The sequence below is a fragment of the Acanthisitta chloris genome, unplaced genomic scaffold (assembly GCF_000695815.1).
Source record: "Acanthisitta chloris isolate BGI_N310 unplaced genomic scaffold, ASM69581v1 scaffold13888, whole genome shotgun sequence".
NCBI lineage: Eukaryota > Metazoa > Chordata > Aves > Passeriformes > Acanthisittidae > Acanthisitta > Acanthisitta chloris.
The window spans coordinates 52,711-65,497 of NW_008687673.1; the positions used below are offsets into that span (position 1 = coordinate 52,711).

The following is a 12,787-nucleotide window of genomic DNA, read 5'->3' on the forward strand; positions in this document are numbered from 1 at the left end:
CTTCAGGTGACTGCTTTCTTTTGGCAGTCCTAATTAATAAGAAGGCTCTTTTCCCCCCTATCAGGTTAACTACTATGCATGCTTCACTTAAATATTTAAATTAGAAACTGATCAGTAGAAAATTCCTCATCAAAAGGCTTGGAGTCTCTCGTCAGAGTCACATTTTTGTGCTGCTCAGTTGTCTTTTGTGCAGCTTCTGGACCTTGGAAATCTTTATGACGTGCAGTAGAGAGGTTCAACGAAAGCAAAATAGATCTGTCAAGTTCCCTCGGAATGAGACCCAGTTAATCCAGCCAACCTATGAGAAAAAAAACAAAAAAAAATACAAATAAATCCAAAAACCAGATAATGTTACACTGATGCCAGGAATCATGCTAACTAAATCAAAGGTAAAACCAACAGCGCTCCCAGGTACATCCCCAGGACAGAGTATTTTCAAACACTTTAGATGCTGTTTTGATCACAGCTTTGCTCCCAGCAAAGTTTTTTAGCATAGCACAGTTCTCTGACTTGAGAAGTTACACAGCAAAAACTGTCCTAGTTGGAAGACTATTTGCTACTTTTAAGACATACAGATTTACAATTGGAAACAGGCATAGCTATGTGAGCGTGAGACCCAACCTTGAGCACTTTCATATTTCTTTAACGGTGTCTTTATTACAGCAAGTGTGGCTAATGCTACTGATGCATTTAGAGCACCACAGTATAGATAAGCTGTAAATAACAAAATTGCAGGTCCATTAGGGGACATTTATGCATTTCTCCCCTTGCCTTGTGGAAATCACTGCCATGCTTGTGACGACCCCTCTTCCCCTTAGACATTCCTTAGGCAGATCTATAGGTTCCAAGAAACCAAAAACTATGGCTGGAGGTCTGCAAAGAAGAAATGTGTTTTCTTTTCTGAGACATATGCATGTGTGTATTTTCAAATATAGAGGGTTATACACCAGTCCCAGTAGAGTGCATCTCCTGTCTCCCTCCCACCCATGGCTTTGGGAACACAGATTTTTGCCCTCTATCACCTCTGAGAAGATGAATGTGACATCCATGTCTATTCCATGACTAAATTCACTCTCTGATGTATTTCTTGTGCCTCCCATGTTCATACTTTTCATCATAAAGAAATATGGACACTGGAAGTTGGAACATGTTCCACAGTTCCCAGAAGGTAGAATTCAAAGCACCTGCAATATGCCAAACTATGCTGGGCTTCTAACCAGGGGCACAGTAATTAGAAGTGCTGATTGAGTCCACTGCTCTGTCCACAGCATCTGTGTGAAAGTCTGGACCTGTGTTTTTAACACCTGCTATGAGCAGGTCCTCCCAGCCTTCACATTCTGTTCAGCTCTGCTTGTATCTGGCTCTGAGCTCAATCCAGTTTCTTTATACACCACACACATGTTGGTTGAGTCTGGATTCAAGCTCCTGGCACAGTTTCAACTCTTCAGCAAACAATAACTAATTCAATTAATTTATCAAACAGAACACATTATTAAGAATTTCACTTCAACACCACACAATTGTGTTCTTATAGGTCTCATTTGCAAAGCATTATAAAGCAAGACTTTGAAACTACTTCCGTATTCAGTCTTATTCCCAGAGAAAAAAAATAATTGGATACTTATTCAATTAAATATATGCATTATGGAGTTTTGTGGTTCATTTCTCATTGTACCTTTTTTTCCCCCATAAAAAATGACAATACAAGAATTTATATATTATACCTGAAAGCTGAACTATAAATACTCTTCACTGGGCAAAGCATGTCTGTTTTTATCTCTTCGGTTAGTTAGGAAGGGGCATTGATGGTCTTCAGAGGGAGCCGAGTTCTTAAATGCAGAGGGTAGTGTAGTGACAGGGGATGAGGATTAGACAGAGGTACTCAATGCCTTCTTTGCCTTGGTCTTTAATGTCAAAACCAGTTGTCCTCAGGATACCTCCTAGAGCTGGAAGTTGGTGATGGGGCGACGAGTGAAGCCCCCGTAATCCAGAAGGAGATGGTTAATGACTTGCTATGCCAATTGGACACTCACAAGTCCATGGACCCTGATGAGATTCACCCCACGCTAAAGAGGGAACTGCCAAAAGAACTTGTTAAACTACTTACAATCATCTACCAGCAGTCCTGGATAACTGGAGAAGTTCTGGCTGACTGGAAATTAGCAAATGTGACACTCATCTAAATGAAGGGTCGGAGGGAGGATCCAGGAAACTACAGGTCTGTCAGCCTAACCTTGGTTCCAGGCAAGGTCATGAAGGAGATCATCCTGAGTGCCGTCACACAGCACATGCAGTGCAACCAGGGCATCAAGTCCAACCAACATGGATTTATGAAAGGAAGGTCCTGCTTGACCAACCTGATCTCCTTGTATACAAAGAGACCCACATAGTGAATGAAGGGAAAGTTGTGGATGTGGTCTATCTGGGTTTCAGTAAGGCATTTGACATTGTCTCACACAGCATACTTGTAGAAAAACTGGCTGCTTGTGGCTTGATTGTATGGACTCATTGATGGGTACAAAACTGGCTGGATGGCCATGCCCAGACAGTTGTGAATGGAGCTAAATCCAATTGGTGGCTGGTCACTAGTGGTGTTCCCCAGGGCTCAGTATTGGGGCCAGTCCTATTTAACATCTTTATTAATGATCTGGACGTGGGGATTGAGTGTACCCTCAGTAAATTTGCAGGCAACACTAAACTGGCTGGGAATGTCGATCTGACTGAGGGTAGGAAAGCTCTACAGAGAGACCTGGACCAACTTGATCAATGGGCTGAGAACAACTGCACAAGCTTCAATAAGATGAAGTGCTGGTCCTGCACTTGGGATACAACAACCCCTTGTAGTGCTACAGACTGGGGGAAGAGTGGCTAGAGTGTTGTTCATCAGAAAGGATGAACAACACTCACTGCTCTCTACAACTACCTGAAAGGAGGTTGTGGAGAGGTGGGGGATGGTCTCTGCTGCCATGCCTGCAGGGAGAGGACTAGAGGGAAAGGTCATAAACTGAGACAGAGGAAATTCAGATTAGATGTTAGGAAAATTTTTGTCACTGTTAGGGTGTTCAGGCACTGGAATAGATTGCCCAGAAAGGTGGTGGAGTCACCATCTCTGGAAGGGTTTACAAGGTGTCTGGATCTGACACTGGAGGATATGGTTTAAGGTTTAGGGGTTACAGCAGAGTGGCAGGCTAATGGTTAGTCTCTATGATCTCAGAAGTCTCCTCCAACCTTAATAATTCTATGATTCTATGATTCTATAAATACAAGACTCCATTCTGATATAGAACATACTGACAGCACAGAACTCCTGGAAAATTAATGTGAAAATATAATTAACCATCTATGTCAATTAATAGCTTATTAATCCACTTTTCCCTGTTAAGGAATACAAACATTTGGGTTTGGATCAATCAATATGTTAAAGACTTACATACTGTGATAGGCACATTTGGGAGTAAGATGTATGGTTTTGTGTTACATTTGGGACCTTGGAAGATTTGATCATTCTTCTGTAAATAGCTGCTATTTAAGAAGCTTTGGCTCGGATTTTCTGCAGGATAGGATTTTCTGCAGGATAGTTTATTTTATGTGGCACTGTCCAGGCTCAGCTTCACTATGCCCTTTGGAGTCAGTGAGATGAAAAGACTCAGCTGTGTCTGGGTTCTGTTGGCTCTTCCTCTATTTTTTATTACTCACCTCTTTTGACTGATGTTGGCTGACATACACACATCTGAAGTCACGCCCTGCTGTGCAAGAACACTCTGAGATGAGAAAGATGTGAACCTCCTGACTCTTCAGATGCCCTCCTTAGCACAGGAGAAGAGGTTAAGAGAAGACTCGATCCCAACAATGATAACACCTCACCACTTATGAGCATCTCACTGGGGACCCTGAACAAGAAACACTTCTCCAGTGTATTAAAGACTGGAATTGGTATATGTATACACTGATATGGATAAATATATCTTGATACTGTAGAGTGTAAAAATACCCTCTCTGAATTGCTGAGAGTAGAAAACGAAGTCATAGCTGTCCATGGCAGAATATCTTGGCAGGATGCAATAACTGTATTTGTGAAAAAAAAAACCCTTTACAAAGAGCATGCTAGATAGCAGAATAAAATTATATTTACCAGACCATGGTTAGCTATGAACCCCACAGGGAGAAGAAAAGTTCAAGGAGCCAGAAACAGAATTAATTACTTTCGTTTAACTTCAAAAGTATCAGTTTCCTTCTGATACGTCTGTCTCTTAAGAGCCTCTATTCTAAACCTGAGTCCATTTAATGATGTTCTAGGAAAGAAGTCTGCCAGGGATTATTCCCATCTGATACTTCAGTTCCTCCACTACTCTCTCCTCCATCCTAAGCTGGACTTGGCCAGCAGGTTCCACCCTATTCTTTGGAGACATCTGGGAGAAGGAGAAGGAGAGCTGGATGATTTCTGCCCTGCAAGACACAGCAAGCAGGGACTGTATCAGCAGAACTCAAGCTTGTAAAATGTAGCTGTCTGGAAAAACAAAGCAGCAGCCTACTTCTAAATAGTAATGGCAGCTCTTTTTTTGGTTAAACAAGCAGTGCAGAAATATCGTTATCCTCAGTAGGCACCAAATAAAAGAAAAGTGGTGAAGCATTACCATGCTATTGGCTGTCTGCTTGGTTTTCATTTTGTCACAAAACTAGAACAGTAATAATTATGAGATATGCACAGGATTATCAAAACACATGGAAAAAAAAGACTGGAAATAGAGAAATAAAACCTGAAATGTGTTGAGAAATTTGGCTCCTGTATATAAATTTTCTAATGCATGCTGTCACAGCTGCTTCCCTATACCAGTACTGGGAGTCTAAAACCAGAATATTTATAGCAAGATACACTAAAAACATCTGGGTGTTCTGCTAACACTCTGCATGGCTTAGGATAACTGCTCTTTCTGTATAATGTGTATGAGAAGCACCTGAACACCTTATTAACCATCTGCCACTGAACTGATGCCTCTTGCAACTACCATTTAAAAAGTCCAGTGGGTTTGTAAATGGCAGGGTCAGATCCAGTAGCCTGCAAAAAGTCAGCCATGGGCCAGCATTCCCCACCAGCCATCCACTCCTACAAGGCAAATGCTCTCAACTCAGCGGCGTAGTGGGTTGTGCTGCCCAGGAAAGAGGATCACACAGGGAGGTTGTTCAGCCTGGAGAAGAGAAGGTTCCAGGCAGACCTCATGCAGCCTTTCAGTACTTAAAGGGAGCTTATATAAAAGAGGGAGAACAACTTTTTACGTAGGCAGATAGTGACAAAACAAGGGGGAATGGTTTTAAACTAAAAGAGGGGAGCTTTAGATTGGGAAGAAATTCTTTAATGTGAGAATGGTGAGGCACTGGAACAGCTTGCCCAGAAAAGTTGTGGATGCCCCATTCCTGGAAGTGTTCAAGGCCAGGTTGGATGGGGCTTTGAGCTACCTGGGAGGTGTCCCTGCCCATGGAAGGAGGGCTGGAACTAGATGATCTGTAAGGTCCCTTCCAACCCAAACCATTCTATGATTCTATGATACACATGGGGACCTGCACACCAGCCCTCTCTGTCATGACTCAGAGAGGGGTCACGAGATGAGATGGGACGTTTATTCTCCTAAGTTGCTACAACTGTTTGATCACAACTCGGTTGAAAGCACGAAGTGAGAAGCCTCCAGTCATTTTCCTGGTCATGAACTCCAAGTTCTCAAACCCCTGAAGTATCCCAGACAAGGGCTGAGCACAAGCTCCAGTTCTCCACACAAGCAGCACAGATCCAAAAGGATGAGTGTCTTTGACGGCATTACAGCACCCACAGATAACCTCCTGCAGAAACAGACCCGAAGGAAGAAATCTTTGTTGAGGAATATATTCAGTGCTGGTAGCTTAGTGCGCAGCTGCAGTGCCAGCTGCAGGTTGAGCTCTGGGTGGCAAGAGCCTCAGGCAAGAGGCCATGAACTGCTGGCCCTTTGCAGAATGAAGGACACGGGGACCTGTGGCGCTAGCCAGGTGACTCACACTCAGACCCAGCAGGAGCCAATGACCCCCAAACTTTCACACGCTCAGACTGTAAGGGTATGAAAGCCCAGGGTTTCCTTTGTTTGTAGCCTCTCCTCAGAGGCAACCAGCTTGAGCTGTTATTTTTGTCCTATATTGCACCAAGATTCAATTATTTGAAGGATCTGGATGTCTGAGACTGCTATGGGAAACCTAGGGCTGAGCTGGTAAGGAAACCTGGTCTGACTGTATGAATGTTGCAAAGGGGCCTAGGTCCCAGCTCAGGTGGTGCAAGTGTGACTGCCAGAATGCCTCCCAGATGGTTGGACAGGGAAATTTCCTTAACATTTTGGTCCATAGGAAAGGCACACCTGTTGTCTGACCATTGCAGTGATGGGGGAAGACAGATGAAAGTACATGAAGGATATATTTGCATCAGGTGGAAAACAGATGCGGATTTTACAGTTCTTAGAGAAAACCGGCATGAGCAGCAGCTTCCTGATATGCACAGTTGTCCCAAGAAATGCCACTGGGGTGAACTGGCAAACCAGCCACAGCTTTGCTGAGGCCTTCCCTGGGAGATGAGATACCACCGCATGTAATGCCAGGGCTGCTGAGAGCTGAGCCCCACAGATGAAACAAGTACAGCAGTGGCAGGGAAGAAGGCAGGAATATCATCTTGAGAAGCCCAAATCATTACAAAGAACTACTTCTAATGGTGACAGAAGTTGAAAGCTGATACTAGGTTGTTAAAAAAAAAAGCGCCAATAAATCCCTTGGAGTGGGTAACATACAATTGGAATTAATTAAAAGTGGTGGAAAAGTGCTCACCCAGGCATGTGATAATTTTGTTAATGTGATTTGGAAGGGTGAGAAGTATGATTTGGATACAGTCCCCGACAGCTTCTATTCATAATGAAGCAGACACAGCTGTTTGGAGAAATTACAGCATAATCTCATTGTTGGCAGATCCTATGGAAATGTTGCTGTATGTCATGAAGAGGACAGTACTTCAGAGAGACAACTTTCTGCCTGATGAGCAATTAAGACATAGGCAGAGGAGAGAAATGGTGGAGAAAATGCTAAATTTTTACACACTGCAAAGTGATAGGAAGGCAGTTCTTATCCACTAGTTAAACTGAAACAATCTGAAGACATTAGAAGCTTTTTGGAGGGTGTGATTCTGTAGCATTTCCAGAATTTCAGTGTTACAGTGTTTTTAATGTCTCTATAGTAAAAAAATTTTCATTATTTCATTATTTACATGATCACCTATTTTTTACTTATATATAGTTATAAAAACTGAAGATGGAATATCTTATGGTTTCATAAGCCAAACCAAATTTTTCTGCTATATTTTAATTCTATTCACTAATAAAACAGATTTTAGTTTATCCAAATTATTAATTAATTTATGCTGGTTTATCGAACTGATTTTATGAAAATGATTGTGAACAAAACAGACTTTAAACATTTGCCACATTTAGTTTCAAAAGTTTTATAAATTAAACATTTTCATTTACAGTTCCAAATAATATTTCAAGTTCCTGGAAACTGAGCTTGTGATGAGGGAGATGGTGACACAGCCAGAGGAGGAGTGCTGAGATGGATTCAGCCCAAGTCCTGCCCCACCAGAACCAACCTAGAAGCACACAAATCACAGTACAGCCTCATTCTCTAAGTCCTGTGTGCTTGCTCTCTTTGCTGTCTTTCCACAGGCATTTTGGGGTCAACCCTGCAGTAATGAGAATAAAGAGATCCCTAGGAAGCAGCACAAATTCCAGTTTCCTGGAAATCATGGCCACATGCATCCCCTCTGAAAGCACAGCCAAAGACAAAGATGCTAAAGCAAGGTTGTCCCCTGATTTTCCCAAGGGAGTGGAGGTGACAACATCTCTCTCCATGACCTGAAGCAACAGGATTGAAAAATTAGCTGACAGCAAGAGAAAATCCTAGAAATCACTGTAGCAGCTGACAGTATCATGATATATAACTGGCTTGCAAGTGCAACTTCCCTTTCTGAATAAAATGGGGAAAAAAAAGGAAAATATGTTCCATGTTAGAAGCATTTATATATATATCCTTAACTGTCTATGTATGGCAACTGAAGGACACCAACACAGCGGACAGGACAAAGGGATTGCACTACTTTTCCTTTGGCTGAATATCCCCTTTCAGCACTGGAGCGTTTTAGCTCACAAACCTTGCATCTGCTTGGTCTCCCCGGGGAACAGACCCACAACTTTTCCTGCCATGGTAGTGACAATGGCAATGCAACGAGCGGAAATTTTTGTACACCTCTGTAATTTACCTCCAGTTATACTGTGAGAATCAGTATGTCTTCAATGCAAACACATCAAAAACCTTTTCAGATAATGTATATAATTTCCTTTTCATAAGAAACTTGTAAATGTGTGGATCTGGGTTTTTTTTTTTGTCAAAACTGCATTTTGTAATACAAATTTGAAGTCCTACCCTAATAATTTATTACCTGTGAGGGCTGAATTCCCGAAGTACATTATATGGAAAGGATCCTGCTGACTGCTATTTCAAAGGAATACAGGATTTGGGATTAAAGATTCTCATTATTGAAACTGACAAATTATTTTAATTATTAACATCAATCAAGTCTCCACAAGGCATAAGCCTTAATAGTTTTTTTCCAAGACTTATTTATTTTTACATTTCTTTTTTCTTTCAAATGTTCACTGTTGGATAAGACAACATACTCTGATATAAACAATCCTATTAATCAGTTCTCCCACAAAAGGCAGATATCTCTGATTGTTTTAGCAGTGGCAACCACGAGGCTGATTGATAATCACAATAACCTTATCTTGAACAAATGTCTGGTTTTATTTTAGTTCCAGATAAGTACACCTGGTTCAAGGTGTAGAAACAGTTCATACTTTGTGAGGCACAATGTTATTCAGTTCAAGACTTCAAAGAAAAAGCAGAACCTCAGGGATAGCCACTGTGAACAGAGATAGTACTAGATAAGGGCATCCGGACTGTTCAAGGAGTCAGAGTGAGTAAATCAAGCAAGGCAAGACCTCAGCCCAATCCACATATATCTCTAATGCCACAGCCATGAGCAAAACACAAGGCAGCACAAGAAAAGCTTGAACCAAAAGCCCAAAGGAAAGAAATTTATCACTTATCACCCCAAGACACCATAGAGCAAATGAAAATGAAAATGGCAAGAAAGAAAGCGGTAAATAGATTTTTTTGGAGACAAGTATAGTCAAGGCAAAAACTGATTCCTCCCAAACAAGTGCAAACAAATAGAAGAAAAATAATGTCTCAAACCAACTCCATGCTGCCACAGCTCACCCCATTTGTTACATATGGACACATTACTCCAGAGTGGACCACAAACACAAGGCACAAGACAGTCTCTCTTTTGCCCCAGATGCTAGCAGGGCTACCACACAGGCACCACTGTACCACTGGGTGCTCTTGGGCACAGTGCCGCTAACGTAAACAGGAGATCACAGTGAAGGTGGGAGATGCACCATTAGCTCCTGTTCTCCTCTGTCAGAAGGGGAGAAAGCCCATCCTTTCTGAGCACCTTCACCTCACAGAGCCCAGCCAGCAACTTACTGAGTCCCTTTCTATCCAAAAACATGAACTGCTGTTTATCACAAAATCTTCAACAGCTGGACAGTGGATGCGTGAGGCCCCAAAACACGGCTTAATTTATTTCTGTACAGCACAAAATCTTGACATAAAAAGAAGACTGTGCAATGTTTCCAAAACGATCATTGTTTTTTTTGCTAAGACTGCTAAATCTTTCCTGGCTTCCAAAAAACATCTGGGAGACAGAAAAAAATATATTTAGTTGTAACACTCAAACACGAAAAAAAAGTTCATAAATTTGCTTCCTATTGAGCAAAAAAACCAGAAACTCAGAAGCTTTGTCTACTCCAGCAAATTTACCCACTGCTGATAAGGCAGTTACAGCTGGTGCTGAACTCAGTTTAACTTCAAGTGTAGCCAAGGGTAAACTGTCTTTCCACATAATTTCCTGAATTCCACTGAATGCAACAGCAGGTAACTGTCAGTTCTTAACCGAATACCCAAATACAAATTTAGAACCCGAATTTTAGATTGCTAGGTTTGCACATTCCACTTTGAACCACCACCAGTTCAGTAATGCTGTCACACTTTCCAAAACATTACTGCAAACATTCTGAACCATTACTGCACATACACAGAGGCAATCCATTGGTAAAGCATTATCAGAAATTCTGCTCATCTGCTCAAACCTCAGTAAAAAACATCTTCCATAATTTGATCTACATTTCCAAAACAGTTTTCCTTGTGACTACAGATCTAAGGGGGAGAAAAACACAATATGTTTTAAAAAGTTGTGGCAGGATGAAAACTGTGTTATAATCCAGACTAGGCTTGGACTAGAGGAGCCTAGTTACATCAGTTACTACCATCAACTGAAGGGCATAAAGCTTGGTGTGTTTTTATTCACAGTACATGAAGTAGGTTTCCAGGTGTCATTCCAGCTCTTAGTAAGGCACAAGACACATACATAATTTTTCCACTCAAGCCACTGACTGAGTGAGAAGCTGGAAGTCCAGATGCCTTGCTGTTCACCTGCACCACATGTCTGTGGTGGCCAAGGGCTCTGCAAGGGTGAACTGGCAAGAAAGTTCTCATTTAAGAGCATAGAACACAGAATGCAAAATCCTATTATTCAGAAAGGTCAAGTACAACTAATGCATTACCTGCCTGCTGCTACTGATCCTGAAAGTGTACTACAACTACTCCACAGAAAACACTGCTCTGTAAACAATTACATTTGTTCAGCTTAAAAAAATTTGCATGTGTTGCTCAAAACCATGTGCAAAACTTGTCTGTCAAAAGATAGCAGCCCCATTTTCATAAATTAACAGAAATTTGGTTCAGCTTCATCACCCTATCACCTTTTTATTGACACCATGTATTCCTTACGTCTATAAATAAAATAAGAAAAGCTTATTGTGAATTTGGGGAATTCTTTTCCCTACTGTATTTTTCAACGTCAAATTTACATACAGTAAAAAGAAGCATTTAATAGCTTTTGGCTTATATTTGTTTTGCTTTATGTTATTGATTAGCACCCACAGTGTGTGTCAGACATCTCCTGTACATACAGCTGAAAATTAGCAAGCCCTCACCTCCTCAACCCAAGGAGAAAGAGATGTTTCTTTCGAGTTGCAGGTCTCAACTTAGAGCAGTCCCACTCTCTACTTACCCCAGCTTTACAATTGTTTTCCCTCCTTCTGAAGCCAGGAAGAGTTTCAGGCTTTGCAGCACATGCTGAAGACCAGTTGAGCTTTCAAGGCAAAACACTGAAATCAGGTCCAAAAAAATGGGGTGCTGTGAAAGAAGCACCTGCAAATTCCCTTCCTCGAGTTTGACTACATCTGCAAACTGAAGGGAGAAGGATGTAGTCTCCCAAGGAACTGCTCAAGACTTTCCAGCTTTGCTGGTGGAGCTGGTTGGGGGACAAGTGCTGGTGGAGGACAAGCTGAATGTGAGTCAGCAGTGTGTCCTTACAGCAAAGGCTAAGCATGTACTGGGCTGCATTAGCCAGAGAGTAGCCAGCAGGTCAAGGAAGTGATCCTTCCCTCTGCTCGGCATGCATGAGGCATTCAGAGCACTGTGTCCAAGTGTGGGGCCTCAGGTTGCTAATACTGGAGAGGATCCAGAGAAAGGCCACCAAAAGGGTTACAGATCTGGAGCGTAAGATGTACGAAGATAGGTCAAAGGATCTGAGGCATTTTAGCCTGAAAGAATGGAGCATGGAGGGGACCTAATTGCTCTTCTCAACTCCCTAAAAAGGTGAATAGAAGAGAAAATGAAACCTAACTCAACTCATAGGTTCCCAGCCAAAGGAAAAGAAGCAAAAATAAAAGCAAGCTTCAATAAGGAACATTTTAGTTAATGTAAGAGGAAAAAAAGTCATGACAGAGGTGAAGCACTGGTACAGATAACCCAGAGGGGTTATACACTCTTCATCCTTGGAGGGTCCTGAGCAACCTGACCTAATGTGGAAATTCATCCAGCTGTGAGCAGGGTTTGGACAAGGTGAAGTAACTTCACAGGAAGAGAAATCAAGGACACACTGCTGGAAACGCCACTGAACAAGACACAGTGCAGTCTGAAATGACTGTTTCTATATCCAACACAGTGAAATTTGCCCAAAAACAGTACAAAGAAAATGTAGCAGTCATCATTTGCTCAGCACTCCAGGAATGGAGGAAGGATAACCCATAATGTAATGCTACTTTGCAGTTAAGAGCCCTGCTCTTTGGCTGGGCCCAGGGACAATACTGGAGCCAGCAAGGATGTGGCAGAGACATGGTACCTAACATTTATCAGTGAGTTAAGGCAGCTCAGGTAAAATTGGCAGGCACATGTCCTCAGCAAACAGAAGCATACAGTCCTCCCTCATGCCACAATATTTGTTTTTAAGTCTATTGAGTTTTAGGCTGTCTTGATCTCTCCTGGCCAAGGCATTTCATAGTGTGGCCATGGTTAGATGACATAAAGAAAGGGGCAAAAGGAATGTGACCCCTATAGAAATCTTACTTAGTGCAGGTAAATCAGTGTCACCGTCAGTGAGTGCATTTGCCAAAACTCAGAAGATCATTCAAAACACACATCTGATACATCTAAATACTAAACTATTAATTGTAAAAGCACTTAGCAATGGTTAGCGGTCCCAGGATTCTGGTAACACCAGTGGGAAACACATGGAAGGTAAAAATACTCTAAATACCAG

The 12,787-nt window shown here is 41.9% G+C and overlaps 1 long non-coding RNA gene across 1 annotated transcript in view; it reads right to left on the bottom strand.

Moving 5' to 3' along the window:
* Window positions 1–18: 18 nt before the first annotated feature.
* The window catches only part of LOC103807957, a 77,749-nt gene continuing 64,980 nt past the window's right edge, over window positions 19–12,787 (bottom strand). The window contains exon 2 of the long non-coding RNA XR_624785.1: window positions 19–298. This is a non-coding gene — a long non-coding RNA (uncharacterized LOC103807957). The remainder of the gene's footprint in view (window positions 299–12,787) is intronic.